Here is a 19,637-nt window from a genome sequence, read left to right as displayed (position 1 = left end):
AAATATTCTAGAAGACTTCTTTTGTTTTACCTGCATTTTCTCCTCTAATTCCCACAAAACTCAGTGTGATTATCATCATTATTGTCCCATTTTATAGATGAGAAAACTGGGTTATACTGAGGTTGACTTGTTACAGTCAAACAGCCAATAGTTAGAGGGATTTGAACCCAGCTCTGACTGATCTAAGAGCTTTTAACTCCTAGATTATATAAGGTAAGATTTGGGGGATTGTCACTAAATTGCACGCTTCATGGTTTCCATATTTTGTCTGGAGGAAATGTACAATCTGAATACAGTTTTTTTTAAGTTTACTTATTTAAGTAATCTCCACACCCAACATGGGGCTCAAATTCACAACCCTGCAATCAAGGGTTGCACGCTCCCCTGACTGAGCCAGCCAGGCATCTGAATAGGGTGTTTTTAACCAACTCTTAGAGATGAGGACTAGAGTACTTCTCTCTGGAAAGTGGGAGTTGAGAGTGGGGCATTTGATTCCACAACCCAAATTCCAGAGTTATAACTGGAGCAAATGACACCCACCTGCCATCAGGCATTCTGGACTCAGTAATGTCAGCCTGAACTGGTCAAGGAATACTTCTGCTAAGTACTGAAGTCTTCAACCTCTCTGTAATTGTTTTCTAATCTATAAAATGGGGCAATAATAGTACTTGTCACATCAGGTTTTGTGAGAATTGGATGGAAAAAAAGTACATGTAAAGCTTCTAGAAAATGTTAGGGCTATTTTTATATGTCTCCTGTCACTCAAGAACATCATCCAGGAGCTACTTCCAACTGTACCTTCCTAAAATCTATATTTTATGGGAGAAGGGGCATATGCATTGGGTATAAAACAGTGGAAAGATCTCTGTCGCTAAGGATGAGATACCTAGGTTCTACTTCTAGCTTTGTTTCTCTCTAGCAGTATAACCATGGGCAAGTCACGTGCCTGTTGGTATATGGGGTCAATCATACTTGCCCAGTCTGCCTCATGGAGTCGTGGCCCAAAAAAGAGTGAGTAGTACAGATATAAAGTTCGATAGATGGTCTCATGGGCCATGTAATGACTATGCCTTGTAATATCAAAGATTGAAAAAGCAATCTGAGAAATTGAAGGTAGTATTTTAACAAAGTGGCATTACTATTTATAATTGGTGTGTCACACTATTTTTTTTCAGAGACTACGTTTCGTCTTTGTCCACACTGAACTGGAACAGGCCCCACTTCACTTCCTAAATCTCAAACATATGTATGGGTGCCTGAGAGACGATATAATGATCAGAGGCAGTTAGTAGAGGTGAATGTGATCAGCCAGGAAATCACCGAAGAGTAGAAAATACAACTCTCCTTTCTGGCTATGGCTTAGCAAGTAAGTATGAAAAGGGAGTCAGAGAAGTGGGAGACGAAAATAGATAAAGGAACAGAGAGGCAGGAGACAGAGCCAAGGCAAAGGGGAGGAAGGCAGGGTGAAGGACAAAGAGCTGAAGAACTCCAGATGGGAGTCTTGGGTTTTAACACATCCAGCAGATGCTTGACCCTGGAGCAGACATGGAAGGGTGTACAGATTTTAATTTCCTCTGTGAAAAAATACAAAATAAGCATTTGGCTCTATCGAAGATAGCTTGAGATTTCTTTAGTCATCAATGCTTGCCTGAGCACAGACACCAAAGGGTGTCTCTGCTTGTGAGCCGACTATACCCTTCCTCCAAGTCTTCCCCATTTCTGAAACTTTGGATAGCACAGAAATTACTGGAAGTACTGGGCATGGGAACAGAGAAGAAAAGAGGGATTCAGAACCAAGGTCAACTGGATGGGAAGGGGCTTTCTGGCCTCTACAATGGTTCCCTGAGTGGCCAACAATGCCAGTATAGTATAATCATTAGGGGCATGGGCACCAAGGTTGGCCAGACCCAGGCCCCAAATCCTGATTCTGCTACTTACCAGATGTGTGTGTCCTTCAACTAGTTGCTTCCACCAACTGTGCCTCAGTTTTCTCACGGGTAATGTAAATATAATATCAGCTTCTGTCTTTTGCATTACTGTGAGGATGAAATGAGTTAGGGAAAGTAAAAGGTCTGGGACGGGGCCCACAACATAGTGATAGACGCTTAATAAATGGTTGGCATTACTATAATAAGTTGGTCCCAAAAAAGGTGCCACCTGAGCCATATTTTGCAGAAATGTCTTGTCTCATTCAGAGTGATTACCAGAACTAGACTAGCCCATACCCTCCACGCTTTTTCAAATGCTTTTCTCAAAATGCTGAAAAGATTTTTCTTTTATCAATCTCTCTCTTGCCTTAGTGCCCTCTCCAGCTCTCTCACGCTCTCTTGTGCTCTCTGCCTCTTTCCCCACACCCCTCCTCCCCCGCCATCACCAAAGAAGCCCCAAGTGCTCCAACTAGATATAAAGATGGGGCCATACACAGGCCTCACTTCATTTGAAGCTGGGTAGACTTGTCCAAAAGGGATGACAATATTGCTTTTGTTTCTCAGATCCTAGAGTCTCCCACAGATCCTTAAGTGGACATTCCAGCGCCTCTTCAACCCACTCCTAGCTACTTCAGCCCAGGCTCTCAGGAATCCAACACTGCCACCTTTAAGGCCTCGCTCACAGTTCTGACACCTGCATCCTGGCCCCTATAGAAACTCTTTCCCTCTTCTCAATGTATGTGATGTTGAGAAAACCACAGGATGAATGGGGAAGGCATAATCATAATGTTAATGGGACTTTAGACATGCAAATGTATGTTCTGAGCATGGGTGAGCTGAACAAAGTGGATGTGAGAGGCAGGAATGGACAAGTGCCATCAGAGCCCCAGATGTGTGACGCTGGGAAGAGAGGGCTGAGAAATGATGAAAGGAAACATAAAGGGTTATTTAGAAAAATGGGACATTTGAAGGACTCAATGAGAGGTGTGTAAATGGACGGACAGCATGAGAAAGTAAGGGAAAGAAGTCTGAGTGTCTGCAAGGAACACAGATCAGAGAATTCTTAAAAGCCAGAGAGCAGGAGAGGAGGAGTCTGGGTAGGAAACTGCCTGAAGCTGGGGGCTTTGTGCTTAAAGAGCTCCAGGACAGGGGCACATGGGAGCCTTTCTGATCGGGCTGCCAGGTACAGTTAGAGCTGTTTCATCCTGGGACCAAAGGACCCACCTAGGAGTGAGCCCGGAAGAATCTTGTTTCCCACTGATGAGTGAAGCTAGCCAGTGAATCTGGACTTTTCTTATCTTCCTATCCTTTGGGCCCTGCATTTCTTCCCACTGTAATAATGCATTTCAAACGGCTACCTAAAACTCCTGGCAAAGACCAGAAGAGACTAGAACATAGGGAGGGCCCAGTCTTGGATCCAGCTGACATCTGGATCCGTGTCCCAGTAAACTGCTCTTCTCTAAATAGTGTTTTTCAGACTATTCTCTCAGAGAATGCTGTATCCTATGAAAAACAAACAAGCAAACAAAACAGCATTCTATTACTAAAAATGAAGTGAAGTGAAATGAAATGATGGTCCCTCCCCCCAAATTTTCTGAGAAAATGCAGTAAGTCAATGGATAGAGTGTGATCCCATAAATTATGCTGACATCCTGCTCCCGTGTGCTTATACTCGAATATAAAAGTTACAATCTGAATTTTATGCTTTGCATATGAATATTGCATGATATTGCACAATGCTGTGTCACTGAAACAGTGTTTAAAAGCTCTGGAATCAAGGATTGAGATCGTAATCTTTATCCTGAGTGATGATGTTCTCCCTTTCATTTTTGCTCTATTCCAACTCATTCTCCACTCAGTGGCGACAATGATATTTTTCACATGTTAACCAGATCATGTCATTTCCCAGCTTTGACCCCTTTAGAGGCTTCACATCGCCCTTACACTAAAACACAGACCTCGACTATGACTCCCAAACCCTGCACGAGTTGGCTCCTGCCCACCTCTCCCACCTCATCTTGCCCCACTGTCCCCCTTGTTTGCAATGTCCCAGCTACACTGGCCTTTTCAGTTCCTCAAATAGGCCAAGCTGAAGTTCATTTTATTGCAGTTGTTCATGCTGTTCCCTCTGCATGGAACATCCTTTCTATCTGTGGTAGGCAGAATTTTTTCACCCCCTGGTGTCACACCCTTTGTTATGTGACATTACATGGCAAAAGGAATTATTCAAGTGTAATTATGATTACTGATAAACTGACCTTAAGGTTGTTGCTGTCTTGAAGCTGGAGGGGACCATGTGGAAAACACGAAAAGAAGAGCTCAAAAGTGGATTCTTTCGCAGAGTCTCCACTAAGGAATGCAGTCCAACCTACACCTTGATTTTGGCTTTGGAAGACCCCGAGCAGAGAACCTAGCTGAGCCGCACTGTGCCCAGAGTACTGACCCACGGAAACTGAAACAATAAATCACTGTTGTTTTCATTAACTACGTTTGTAGTAGTTTCTTATAACAACAATAACGTACTAATACATCATCCTTCCCTTTCCATGGTTACCTCCTCCCTATCTTGGATCTCAGCTTAAATGTCACCATGTCCAAGGGTCCTATGCTGACCAGCCTACTCAAAAGGAGTCCCCTCTCCCCTTTCCCATTATTCTCCTTCTCAACCCCTGTTGTTTGCTTCCTTCATGGTGCTTATCATCTTTTTAGCTATCTTACTTATTTGACTTTTTAACATAAGCCCCACGATAAACACAGACTTTTGTTCAGTGCTATGGAACATAGAAGAATGAATTGCACAGAGTAAGTATTCAATAAATATTTGTGAAATGAATAAATGAATATCTATTAAGCAGTTACTTTGTGCCCAGCACTGTGTTCTGCACTTGACCTACCTTGTTTCACTGCAATTTGACAAGACCAACTCACGTTAAGCACTGTTATTTTTCCCATTTTATAAAGGGATGATGCTCAGAGTGATTACATACATTGTTCAAGATCACACAGCTATTAAATGGTATAGCCAGAATTCAAAGCCAGGTCTTTCTGGACTCTAAAGCCTATTTCTTTCACTGTGATACACTGACTCTCAAGTATTAACACAAAGGACTTACACTCTGGCCTAAAAAAAGAGCTTCACAATGAGTCAATTTTTTAAAAAAATGCACATATACACAGACACACTAAACTTTGCATACAGTTGCAGGGAATCCAGGGGCGCCTGAGTGGCTTAGTCTGTTAAGTGTCTGACTTCCACTCAGGTGATAATCTCACGGCTCATGGGTTTGAGCCGCTCATCGGGCTCTCTGCTATCAACACAGAGCCTGCTTTGAGCTCCTTTGTCTTCCTCTCTCTCTTCCCCCCTCCCCTGCTGTCTCTCTTTCAAAAATAAACATTAAAAATGTTTTCAATAAAATAAAATAAAATTCATAAAATAAAAATTAAGAAACAAAACAAAATAAAATAAAATAAAATAAAAATTGCAGGGAATTCAGAGAACCCATAGCTTCAGGTTAATTTATACACTACCTGCATCAAAGAGTATTCACAGTTTAATAGAGATGAGCTGAGTTGACCCGGATGCACCTCAGACACCCTTCTAGGTTTTAGATGGGCATTCCTGAAGATGGGGAAAGAACTCCAAGACTCAAAAACTTTAGGTGCCAATAGTAGGATGACCAGTATTGTGGCAGTCGATATTTTAGGAACAAGGCTCTGTGTAATATTCCCTATGATTGAGAAACCATGTAAATGCCCTACCAGTAAGACCTATAGGGACTATAGCAGTTCCTCTGGTGGAACCTAGTATTCCAAGTATTTGTGAAGTCACCAGAGATTTGAGAACAGCCTAAAGCAAAGCAAGTAACAAAAGCTTAGGGCAGAGTTATGAACTGAGGTAGGTCAGGATTCCTAACCACCCAGCTCCTGTGGTTCAAGGTCTGGGAACTGTAACAGTTCCCCTTTCTTCAAAAGCTCCCACCCAGCCCTGGCTCTCAGGAGCTTTCCACTCCCCCTCTGAGCACTATTTCATCGAAACCAAGTAGTATTTATGTTCCCTCTCAGCTTTGTGTAACACTCGAAATTCCTTCCAGATAAACAACAGGATTGTGGCCAAGAAGGAGCCAAGAAAGAAGTGAGAGATAAGACCTCGAGCCTTGATTTATGAAGCTGAGTTTCTTGAAAGTTGCTCCTATCCCAGTGGCCAGACGGCAGCTGGCAGAGTTGTCTCTCCCAGCTTCGTTGCCACTGTCCCAGCTCTACTTGTGCCTGCAGCCTCGGAATGCTGGTCTCTCTCTCCCTTATCTCCCATTCCCTTCCTCACAGTGAGTCATTATGACAGCCACAGACTCCCAGGCTGGGCTTCTTGTGTGCAGCTGAAAGTATCCTGCAACAGACAGTAAAGGGAGCGGAAGTGCAACCAGTTGACACGCAGCGCTGGCTCATTCTCCGCAGACATGGTCCACCCCAAAACCTGTGTTCTCTTAAGAGTCTGGACACTCTCCAGCTGAATCCCCCTTCACTTTCCTAAATGGCCTCTTCCCTCTCCATAGGCTTCCCTGGGGCTTCAGCTTCTAATTTGCAAGGGCATAACATAGTGGTTAAGAGTCCAGGCTCTGGAGCCACATTGTCTAGGTTCGTCTCCAGCTCTGCTACTGCTTGCTAGCTAAATTGTGTGACTTGTAGCCAGTTACCCAACCTCTCTGGGCCTCTTTGCTCATCAGTAGACCGGAGATCATAATGATAGCCTTGAATGCTTGGTTTTATAAAGATTCAACAAGTTAGTACAAGTAAAACACTTAGAACTTTGCCTGGTTCACAGTTAGCACTCAATGAACATTAACTATTATTCTTTACCTATTCTGGGAGGCAAGGGATTCTCTTGTGTATCCATAGCACAAGTAGATACCTTAACTGCTGCTTTCAATGCCATTACTCTGCACCACATCGAGTGACGTACGGTGGTCTTAACTAGGGACTATGTAATGCCCCACTATGATAATAATAACAGATATGACTTATTGAGCACTTACTATGTTTCAGAATCTGCCCTGTTAAACACTTATTTTTAATGTTTATTTATTTATTTTGAGAGAGACAGAGAAAGAAAGAGAATCCCAATCATATTCCACACTGTCAGCACAGAGCGCAAGGTGGGGTCAAACTCATGAACTGCGAGATCACTACCTGAGCCAAAATCAAGAGTCAGACAGTTAACTGACTGAGCCACGCAGGCACCCTTAAATACTTACAAAATGCACTATTTTATTTAGTGGTTATAAGAAACCTAAGAGGTGGATGCTATTGTTTTCTTCACCCATGCCATCAAGGCACAGAGATATTAACTATGTAGTGAAAAATCAAAGTGAGCTTTGCATAACGGGTAACTATCATGGGCTGAGGCAAATAAGAAAAGATCTATGGAGGAAATAGAAATTTGCTTTTGAATCACATACTAGAATTTGGCTAAGCAGAAGGAAACAGGAGGGGGAAACACAAGCAGAGGAAATCGTGGAAATGGAAGGTGCAAAGGAACCCTAGTGTGTGTGGAGTAAAGGGAATAGACAGACTGTCCTCACTGTTTCAGAGGTCAGTGACAGAGAAAGGTAGAAACTCAGGCTGATAGCATCATCCCTCCCACCTCTCAGACTGAACAACTGAGCCTTGTCACTAGAAGAGCACCACCCAGCACTCAGATCTATCAACAACCTTTTGCTCTGCTTCCTTACCCTGCCCACTTTAGATCATCATGCCTTCTAGATCATCACTCTGGGCTCCCCCCAAAATGACCATGTGGTATACTCTCAGTTTCCAAGGCCACAATTTCTCCTTCTCAGAACCCCACTGAGATTTGGCAAGGCACGTAGGCTGGGCTAGGAGAGTGAGGCTTGTGAGGTCTGAGCTAAAGTTGATCCATTCCCTACTTTAGGATCCCAAAGCAATTCAAATCCAAGCCAGAACCTTGCCAACCTCCCCCGCCCAGACCTGTCCTCATTTAAATTTCTTGTTTCACTGCTGACCCTGACCATTGGGTTTTGCTCCAGGTGAGGAGAGCCCTCTAAGAGAAACAAGATTTATTTTTGCTACAAAAGTTTATGAATCTCTCAGCCATGTCAGACCATTGATGGCATCTACTGCAGCATATGAAATCAGGAGAGAAGAGTTAAGGAGAGCCGGATTTGCAAGGAAAGATACAGCTGGGAACAATTTTTCCAGGCTAGAAAGGGTTAATGGCAGCAAAGTGTTTTGTTGCAAGCAAAATACCAATGGAAAAAAAGCCTCTCCCCTCCCTAGCTTCCTTCTTCCCTTTCTCCCTCTCTCCCTCCCTTCCTCCCTTCCTTCTCCTTGTGCCCGTGGCCTCGGGCACAGGGCACAGCCTCCCTCCCTTTTACCTCCCTCCCTCCCTCCCTCCCTTCCTTCCTTCCTTCCTTCCTTCCTTCCTTCCTTCCTTCCCTCCTTTCACCTTCAAAAATGAAGACATTGCAAACAGGAAGAAAAGAATGTCCACCTTCCCATCACCCTCTTCCTGCACGCCCCCGACACACACTTGACAGTCGGAGGTCCACGCGCTTTGAGTGATGAATCCCATCTTGACAGGAATGAGAGGCCAGGCAGAATGTGAGAATTCTATCTTCTCCCTTGAGCCTGAAATGCATGCCCAGATGTTGCCATGGCAACTCACTAGTAATCAGGCTCCCATCCGCACAAGCATGATGGTTCTCTAGTGACCACCCAGTTCTATAGCTTTTATGTTTGTTTCCCCTTTTCTGGACATCAATAACGTGCTGGAGTCTTAGCAGATCACAGGCTAGTCTGGGAAACAATTGTACCACCAGTAAATACAAAAGGAAGAAGAGTAGGTTAAAACTGGTCTGTAAGGTGGAAGACAGTTTTATTTGAAGCTCTCTATCAGTGGGCTATGCAACTTAGAAAGATGCTTTATCGGGGTGCCTGGGTGGCTCAGTTGGTTAAGCATCCGACTTTGGCTCAGGTCATGATCTCATGGTTCATGGGTTCAAGCCTTGTGTCGGGCTCTGTGCTGACAGCTAGCTTGGAGCCTGGAGCCTGTTTTGGATTCTGCATCTCCCTCTCTCTGACCCTCCTCTGCTCATGCTGTTTTTCTCTCTCTCGGAAATAAATAAAAAAAGAAAGGAATATGCTTTATCTCTCATGTCCTCATATTCCCTTTCTAGTATATAAGAGGGGTGGACTACCCGATTTCCAAAAACTTTCTCTCCCCAAAATGATTCTTTGCATATTTTTCGCATACACAGAAACGTCAGTGGTAATTGTTTCTAGAGCATCAGCTGGGGTCCTAATAATTGAAAAGAGAAGCTATTTAATGAAAAGCCCATGAAGGGAGAGAGGAAAAGGGAATAAATGGAGGTTAGAGGTGGCTGGAAGTAGGAGACAAGCTGTAACTTCATACCCTCCAGTTGCTGGGAAACCACTCAGGGTCAGATATAAGTGAGAAATGAAGCCACCTTTCACTCTTCTGGCATTTGTACCTTCTGGGTACTTGGTCTCCTAAATTCCTAGATTACAGGAGCTCGTTCTCACCTTCTTGCCTCTATGAGACCACGTTCCCCATCTGAACTCCTTATCAGCTCTACCAACCAAATTCAACATGAGTGTCGGGTCTAGTGTAAGTCTCATCACCTCCACGCAAGTTTTCTGTAGCTCTCACAGGCTACAGGGATCACTCATCCTACCAAATGTGTATGGCTTTCAGCATGTGCACCTCCTAATTCTTATCATGGACTGCTCTCCTGTTTTAGCTACTTTTGTTTGTTTTAGATGTATTTCTTTTCAAAATTTAGTTGCTTTCATATCAACTTTAAATATGGAGAGATACAGGGGCGCCTGGGGGGCTCAGTTGGTTAAGCGTCTGACTTTTCATTTCGGCTCAGGTCTTGATTTCAAGTTTGTGAGTTCAAGCCCCACACAAGGCTCTGCTCTGACTCTGATTCTTTCTCTCCCTCTCTCTCTCTGCCCTTCTCATGTTCTCATACTCTCCCTCTGTCAAAATAAATAAATAAACCCTAAAAAACAAAAATAAANTAACATATACTAACATACATATGTGTATCTATATTACAGGGCATAATTGCTTATCCTAAACCCTTGAGGGCAGAAATATGTTGAATTCAGCATTTTTTAAGATTTTTGCATGGTGATATAGTGCCTTTAACATTTAGCATGTCACTCCCTCAGCAGGGTTGGGGACAACAGGGACATAAATTAGACATGTTCACATTACAATTTATGGAGCAAAGTGAAAAATCACACTACTTGGAATAAATGAAGACCACAAATAGCCACATGTCAGTAAACACTAGGTTTTCCCCCAAATGAATCTAAGCCAAATTTGGGAGAAAAATATTCTGTTTTCAAAGCTTTGGGGATTAAGGAAAAGTAGATAAGGGATTGTTTTCTCTCTCTCTCTGTCTCTCTCTGTCTCTCTTTGTCTCTCTCTCTGTCTCTGTCTCTCTTTCTGTCTCTCTCTGTCTCTCTTTCTGTCTCTCTCTGTCTCTCTGTCTCTCTGTCTCTCTGTCTCTCTCTCTCTCTCACACACACACACACACACACACACAGGGGATACTATACCCACGGCTCTACTCTTGCTTCCCTTTCTTCTAAAACACATATATTACAGATATTTTTGTATCAACCCCAAAAGTTCTAACTTATTCTTTCCAATGTTATCCCCCAACATTTAAGTGTATGACGGCACCAATATTTATTTACTTATTTATTTATTGAGTCCCCTACTGGTGAGCCTTTGGGTAATTCCCAGGTTTTTCGTTGTGGTGTTTGTTAGTTGTGTCCATGTGGTTTGGTTTGTTTTCTTACTACAAAATTGCAGGGAATGTCCTTCATACTTCCTGGTGAACTTTAGCAAGTGTACCTGTAAGGGAAATTCTTACCAACAGAATTTGGTAATGTTTGATGTGTTTGGGTCTTGTCTTTTTGGATAGACACTAAGCTCCAAAGAACACAGTTTGTATCTTCAGATTCTTTGTATCCACCTCAGGCATTTGGCATACAGTAAGTGGTAGTAAATGTTTGTTAAATGACTACAAATAAGGAAGATAATGAAAAATGTGAAGGTAATGAATACACTAGTGAAGATCCTCATATAGATCTTAAAATCAGTACCACAAATTTTGTCGACTTTGTAGACACAAATATGTAGCAAGAACTTACCATTTGACACTATAGTTCCAGCGCTAGCTAAATTTTCCCTACAGAAATCATTTTAAATGTAGAAATTTAGGAATTAAAATATCAGCTGGGCTCTGTCCAACTGCCATGGAGCCGTCTTCATGGACACCAGCCGTATGCAACCCATCAGGCTGGCCAGGGTCACCAAGGTGCTGGGCAGGACCAGCTTGCAGGGACAGTGGATGGAGTTCATGGATGACACGAGCTGCAACATGAAACGCCCCGTGCGCAAGGGCGACATGTTTACCTTTTTGGAGTCAGAGCGAGAAGCTCTGAGGTTGAGCTCACCTTGTGTCTGGGTCCTGGATATCTGGGTGGACCATTTGGCTCATAGGGATGATCTGCGATTATTAATAAAGCATTCATGCTGCATGTAATATATATATATATATAGCATTACAAATATATANAAATATGCATGTTTGCAAAACTTTATGATATGGAGAACATTTTAAGATCAAGTGGGGCAGGGAGTAAGCTAAAAATAATATATACAATTCTTAACTATGTAGAGGTGGTTTAAANTCTGCCCCACACCCAGTCCTGCTCCTTCTCTCTCTCTCTCTCTCTCTCTCTCTTTCTCTCTCTCTCAAAAATAAATAAACATTAAAGAAGGAATGCTTTTATGGGCTTTTTTATACTATACTATGCTTCTTGCATTTCCACTCTACCTTGTATTGTTTTGATAATTGGGATCAAGGTTTTTTTTAAGTTAGCTACAAGGAAAGTGTCATAATCTATTTGAGCTGTTGTCACAAAATACCATAGGCTGGGTGGCTTATAAACAACAGAAGTCTGTTTCTCGCAGTGCCAGAGGCTGGGAAGTCCACAATCAAGGCACCAGTGGATCAGTGTCCGCTGAGGGCCTACTTCCCAGTTTCTAGACAGTGCCTTCTCTCTGTGTCCTCACATAATGGAAGGGATGAGGGGTCTCTCCGGGGCATCAGTTATTTTATTTTATTTTTAAAAATCTTTTTAACATTTATTTATTTCTGAGAGAGAGAGAGACAGCGTGAGCAGGGGAGGGTCAAATAGATAGGGAGACACAGAATCCGAAGCAGGCTTCAGGCTCTGAGCTGTCAGTCCAGAGCCCAATGCGGGGCTTGAACTCATGAACCACGAGATCATGACCTCAGCCAAAGTTGGCCGCTTAACTGACTGAGTGGGGCATCTTTTATAAGTCACTAATCCTATTCATGAAGGCTCCACCCTCATAACCTAGTCACCTCACAAAGGCTTCACCTCATAATGCCATCACATTGGGGATTAGAATTTCAACATGAATGGAGGGGGGTGGTGCAGAGGATACAAATATTCAGTCTATAGCAGAAAAGATTCTTATTTCCATCTCCACATAGAGGTGTGGGAACATCTTTCAGTGCTTGTTCATACCTTTCCCCAGCCAGCACCCTAGTTGATTCTGACAAGGTCTCCAGGATGCATTGCTGATCATAAGGTGTGTGTGCTCTGTCATGTACTCATTTTATAAACTCCAGCCCAGGTTGAACTAGGCCTTCCTCAGAAAGCCTTTTTCTTCCCATCCCCAGCTCTACACACAACTATCCCTTGGACCCATCCTAATTCAGATGAGTCAGCCTGGCTACTTGATCATTCTAATAGCTTTGGGACTTCTGTAGAGGGTAGAGGTTGTTTATAAAGCCAAATCCATGTCATATCCTACCTCTATTCAACCAAAATCATGTCCTCAAGCCAGTCTTGTCTTTATTATCGCCATAATCGTATTTTCCCAGTTTATATGCATGATCATGTGTCCTAACTGGGAGAAGGGAGCCTCTTATCTATATGCCATCTACCATGTTAATCATATGGATTCTCTAGGTCAAGAGTTGGCCAGCTACAGACTAGCAGTCAAACCTGCTCAAGCAGCCTATTTTTGTGTGGCCTGGGCGCTAACAATGTTTGTGCTTTTTATATTTTTTAATGTTTAAGAAATGAAAAAATAATATTTCATGACCATGAAAATTATATGAAATTCCAATTTTAGAGTTCATATATCAAGTTTTATGCCAATCCCATTGCTTTACAAATATGTCTGTGTCTGCTTTTGCACTACAATGGCAGAGTTGAGTAGTTGATACAGAGACTACATGGCCCACAAAGCCTAAATTATTTACCATCTGTCCCTTTGCAGAAAAGGTTTGCCAACTCCTGCTCAAATGCATGCTCCTCTATGAATTGCTAGTGTTTTCCCAAAGTCCTGTGCTTGGAAAATGCCAGGCTATTGGCATAAATGAGTGAAGCAGCCTGGGTGTAAAGCAATAGGGAAGGATGCAGCAAATTAAACAGCACATGTCTATCTAAAGATGACAACCACGACCTGTGACCATTCGTGGTGCAGGCTTAGCTTTGTCACATTTCCTTATTTTTCGAGAGAAATCCAGATTTTTTAATGTGTACTTTCCTGATTTTTTTTTTTTTATCGTGGCAAACACAGGTCAGGTCAAATAAATCATGTCTGCCAACTACCAGTTTACAACTCCTCCTCTATGGCTTCTAACATGCAAGGAGTCAGGTCAGGCTGTACGTCAGAGCCCCACATTGCACCAGCTTCGAAAACCAAGGGTGCATGCAAAGAACAGTTAAGCTTATTATGAAAGTTTGTTCTACTGTAGGTACCACAGTGCTGGGGGGTAAGGACTGGAAATGAAAATGAGGAGAGAAGTCCATCAATTTCTTCTGTTGCCTTATCAAAATTTAACGGCTTTTCACTCTCTTGAAACTCTCCACACTCTGGGATTTTCTCTTCCCTCTCTAGACAGGTTTCCTCTTTGTTTCTCTGGTGCCTCTTCTGCTCCCGTTTATTTTCTCTCTTTGATTAAACGGGGGTTCTTTATCTTCTATCGCCACTCTTTCAGGCAGCTATGTTGACAAGGGGTCACAGAATTTGCCCTTGGCTCAGTTGTTCTTACAGCTTCCTCCAGGTTTACCCAGAGAGTGATAGGTTCTAGAAGGAGATAGAAACCCTACTTAGGCCTATGACCTAAGCTATGTATGCAAACTCAACTTTCCTAGAAAGCCATGCAATGAATTTTCAGATTTTCTATTAAGTGATATTTTGTCCCCCATTTGCCTACTGTTCTTTGCAAATCTTTCCCTAGGAAATCCCATGATGGGAAAAACCTGACTGGCTGTGAAGGACTTGAACATGCCCAAGTACTATGGACAAATGTCATCTAAACACTAGCAAAATTTCACCCCAATTCCCAACAAAAACCTTTCCTCTTTATTCTTTTCTTTCCTCTCTGGCTGTTCCATCCCAGGCTCTATCACCAGCCCCTCTTTTTGTGCTCAACCCTTAAATGTTGCTTTGACCTAGGGTTATTTCCCTGCCCCTTTTCTTTTTGTGCTCTGTACACTCTTGCTACATAATCTCAACCAATCCTGTGGTTTTAAATACAATATTGCTGATTCTAAAATCTTTATCTTCAGTCCACATCTCTCCCTTAGATTCAGACACATATATCCATCTGCCTACTGGTTATCTCATCTGGGTATTTCAAAGGCACCTAAAGCTCAACATGTCCCAAACTAGGTCAATTATCTCTATTCCTCCCCACCCCCCCCCACCTTCTCTTTCTGTGTACTTTTAGTGAATTGCTCCACTAGTCCCCAAGACACTCAAGCCAGAAAACCTGGGAGTCATCTTACATTCCTCTCTCTACCCTCCCCTACCACATTCACTCACTCACTATGCCCTGTGAATGTCACCTCCTAATTCTCTCCGACACCCATCCTTCCTCTCCACTCCCACTGCTACTAGTTGCCCTAGTTCAGCCAGAGTGATGTTTTTCCAAAATGCAAAACGGGTCACGTCCCTTTCCTGCTTGAAACATTCTATATCTCTGCAAAGGGTCAAGTCTAAATCCTTGTGTGTGGCATGTAAGATTCTATATGATGTGACTTCTGCTTTGAACACTCTCCTTATATGTCTTGCCCCAGTTGTCTTGAGAACCTTGTGTGCCTCAATTTCAAACACTCTATGCTATTTCTGACCTTCATGCCTTTGCCTGGAATACCCTTCTCCATACCACCATGACCCCTTGCAAATCCGATAGCACAGCTTATCAGAGCTTTGCTGGGTGGCAAGCTGGCTAACATCTGATAGACATTCACAAATCAAATGGCTGGTGGCTACTTCTTGTCAAAGAATAATGCTAGTCATAGCCAATACTTATATAGTGCTTACCATGTGATACGCATTCTTCCAAGTATTTTCTTATATTAATCCATTTAATCCTCGCCACAGCTCTAAGAGATAGGTACCACTATCCTCCTCATTTTATAAATAAAAATAATGATTCAGAGTCACAAAAGCTTGAAAGTTGTCAAGCAAATTTAAACCCAGACATTCTGGCTCCAGAACGTATGCTTTTAACTCCAGATCTCTCATTGTCACATTGCGTTAACTGCATCACCACTTTGTGGAGAGCAGTATAGTACACCAGTTAAGAATGTGGGCTCTGCACTGTCTTCGGATTCTGTGTCTCCCTCTCTCTGACCCTCCTCAGCTCACGCTGCCTCTCTGTCACAAAATAAATTAAAAAAAGAAAACATTAAAAAAAAGAATGTGGGCTCTGCAGACAGAACTGGTTTCAAATCAAAGCTTTGCCACTTGCTCACTGTGTGACCATGAGCAATGAATTAACTTCTCTGATTCTCAGCTTCTTCTTCCTAAAATGAAGATAGTTGTTGTAAAGGTTAAATGATAAAACAATATATGTTAAATGTTTAGTACAGTACCTGATGCTTATTAATACTTTAATAATGTTACCATCATTGATTGTTAACAGTGAATGAAAACAATGCCTCTCTAATGGTGGAGACTTCAGATATCACAGGGAAGGAAATATAGAAAAGTGGTTATGAAAAAGACTTTGCCCTTTAGCTCTGCTGCTTGATAACTGTGTGACCTTAGGCAAGTTACTTAATCTCTCTGTGTCTCAGTTTCTTCATCTATAAAATGGGATAATAACAGTACTTATTTCATAGGATTATTTTGGTGATGAAATGAGTTAATAGATGTAAAACATTTAGAAAAGTGTCTGGTTCTTAGTACTACATAGCTGCTGGGTTATGACAATGAATATATTTCTCTGAGTTTCATGCCGCTTTTGCTCATTCCACTCTACATGCAGCTTTGTTTTGGGGACTTTTGTGCTAGACAGCTACTACTTCTTTTTTTAATCATTAATGTCCTTAAAGGCAGATACTTAACTTCTTCACTCTATCTCCCAAGCTAGCACAGTATCTGGAACATTGTTTGATGAATGAATGAATGGGCATGAATCAAAACATGAAAAAATAAACAAAAGAATGAAAAATTTGATTCAAGTTCTGAAGCTGTTATAACATCAGCAGGTAGGGCCAATTTTTCTGACCAAACAGTAGAATGGAAAATTCCTTACTGTACACTTTGGGGACTTGTTAAATACTTAATAAATGGCACTTAAATGGCAATATGCAAATGACCTATTCCCATTCCATTTAGCTCAATAAGCTACTTCATAGTTCTTCATTTGAAAGCAACCACGACAGATCATTCATTTGCCTTACATATCAAGCATCAGCATGAAATAATTGCCTTTTTTCAAACCATGGCAGCCTGAGGGTCTGGAACTGATCTAGTTAAGGAAAGCTGACATTGGCACTTATCCTGTTATGTCCACCTCCTAATTGTGGAGACCCTCTAAAGCCAAGGGTTTTCAATCCTGACTGCACCACAATAACCTGGGAGTTTGTTAAATATGCAGATACCCAGGTCTCATAACCAGCCTACCAAATCATATCTTCTGGGAACAGATTCCAGGACCCTGTATTTTTAGAAATCTGCTCAAATGGCTCTAAAGTGGTGCCTTACAGATAGTCAAGATTGGCCAATAGATGTCACTGAATCCTTCCCAGCCTACATCACCCACCTGTCCTGACATCCTAACCTTTACACACTAACTGAGAAAATTGTCTACAGCAAGTAGCTCTGACCACTTCCCAGAGACATCCATAGCTCAGGTCACACAGATCATGAGAGAGAACAAGGGCCCTGTCATACACAGCATCTGGGAACCAAATGTTTTCCTGGGCGTCTTGGTGAANGAATCACAAACAGCAACAGTAATACTTAAAAAAAAAAAAAGAAAAGAAAAAGAAAACTATTTTGTTTAATTTCTAAATAGACTTCAATTTTTAATTTACTTTTAATTCTAAAGAAACTGGAAAAAAAAAAACGTTGCAGAAGAAGGTACAGAAATAATCCCATCTGCTACAGAGTGCTTCTACAGAACTTGACCACTAAAAAAAGAAACAGACTGTTCCTTGCTTCAACAACTCAGCTTCTCATGGTTTAATCAAGCCAGCCTTACTACAGAAGGTTTCAACTATTTGCTCGGAAATGTGGCTTTAGTTTAAAACACAAATGACCCCCTGCTGGAAAACAGTTGTTGATTCCACAAACCTAACAGTGACTTTCAGTGATCCTTGTCTGGGAATACAGGCACCAGTCATTCACACACCACACTCCACTGTTCCCCATGTTTAGGGGCCTCAAATCAGGGTGGAGTTTCTGTTCCTCTTGATTTGTAGCCGTTTCCTCCACTGCTTCTGTGTGCAAGCTTGCATGTGCCCCAAGTGTGAAGGAAGAGAAGTGTCTTAGTCAGTTCAGTCTGCCATCCATGACAAATACTGTAAATTGGCTGCTTAAACAACAGATATTTATTTTCTCATGTTCTGGAGGCTGGGAAGTCCAAGATCAGGGCCTGGCAGGATTTGGCTTCTGGTGAGAGCTCTCATCCTGGCTAGCAGGCAGCCACTTTCTCACTGTGTGTTCACATGGTCTTCCCTCCCTGCTTGCTCAAGGAGAGTACAAGACATCTCTCTTTCTCTTCTTATAAAACCACAAATCCCATCAGATTAGGACTCCACCCTTATGACTTCATTCCACCTTAATTACTTCCTTTTAGCCCAATCTCTACATACGATCACATTGGGGGTTAGGGCTTCAACATATGAATTTTGGGGGGTCACAATTCAGTCAATAGAAAAAAGGCAGCTTTGGAAGACTGAAAACAGACACATAGCCCAGCTTGCTAGCAGCTTTTGGAAAGACCAGCGCTTCTGGAAAGAGAAGTGCACCATAGACAAAGGAGCTAACCACCAAAGGGCCAGTGAGTCTGCACTCCCTAACTCACATCCTCCACTCCCACATCCACCCTGTTGCCATCTACAATAGTTGGATGTGTATGCTTTGCCAAGGAGTGTCTGCTTTAACTCACTTTTCAACAGGTACCCCAAATAGTAGATTTATGCTCCTGAAGGCTCATTTTTGCCTTGGTGAAAAAGTAGGGGAAGTTGGATAAATTGTGTATCAATTATCAACATGATATGTACTAAAAACAAATACTAGCTAAGTATGAAAAGAGCAGAGACATGAAATACTTGTACAGTGATGATTATAATTGCATTTATAGAGCATGGCTTACTTTGGGTACATTTTAGTACATTATCCCATTTGGGCCTCAAAGTAAACCAGGAGTTATTGTTCCCATTTGACAAGTGAGGATATAGATATAAATGAGCTATGACTGTGCCCAAGATCATAAGCCAAATTACTGTTAGAGTCAATACTGGAGTCTTCAGGAATGTCAACAGTCATCAATAAAGTAATGGGGACACACTGTTATACACAGGAGGTACTACTATGTAGATAGCATCAAACATTTAGTACTGAAGTCCTCTCCTATTATTTCATGTACATTTATGTAGTCTTCTTAGATTGTGAGTTTCTCAAAATCAGGGACTTAGGTTTTTATATTATTGAATTGCCCATAAAGTCTAGCATAGAACTGGGCCAAGAAGATGAACTCACTAAAAATACTTAAATGTTGATATCTTAATTCACAGCTTGCAAAGTGCTTTCATATATCTTATTTTATTCCATTTTTTATGGCAACCACCAGGATATCATTTCAGGAAAGATCATTTTGTTTTCTCCTCCTCGTGATGCTTATTTTAATTCTATCATAATGCACTCATTTTATTAAACATTAATTCAGAACTTACCATTACTTTTTTCATTAAAAACTAGCACTGACTGAGTACCTACTAGGTAGCAGGCATGGAAGCAGGCGAAGCAGGCACTGTGCCCAGTGCTGAGAGGACAAAAATAAATCCTGTGTGTCCCTGCCCTGAAGGAGTCTTATGAATAACTATGCAGTTTGATGAATGTCTGTTAAGTGATCATTTGGCCTCTGGACTGGACTGCTCCAATGATGAGTATCTAATCATCCTCTAAGCAGCTCATTCCATTTTCAGATAGTTCTGATAGAAAGCTCTTCCTCACCTTGCATAAATCTTCCTCACTTTTGCTGCCACTCCCCACTCGTAGCCCTAGCCCTAGCCCTGGGGCATAGAATGTAAATCTTCCTTTTCACTTGACAGCCCTTCAAAATATTCCAAGGCAAATATAGTCATCAG

General features: G+C 42.0%; 1 pseudogene; it reads left to right on the top strand.

The window, feature by feature from the left end:
* The first annotated feature begins 11,251 nt into the window (after nucleotides 1-11,251).
* Nucleotides 11,252-11,527, top strand: LOC144229841 (small ribosomal subunit protein eS28 pseudogene; annotated as a pseudogene).
* The last annotated feature ends 8,110 nt before the right edge of the window (nucleotides 11,528-19,637 follow it).

The sequence above is a fragment of the Crocuta crocuta genome, unplaced genomic scaffold (assembly GCF_008692635.1).
Source record: "Crocuta crocuta isolate KB4526 unplaced genomic scaffold, BGI_CrCroc_1.0 scaffold1230, whole genome shotgun sequence".
NCBI classification, from domain to species: Eukaryota; Metazoa; Chordata; class Mammalia; order Carnivora; family Hyaenidae; genus Crocuta; species Crocuta crocuta.
Note: the sequence above shows the minus strand (reverse complement) of the source record. Positions and strands in the feature narration are given on the sequence as shown.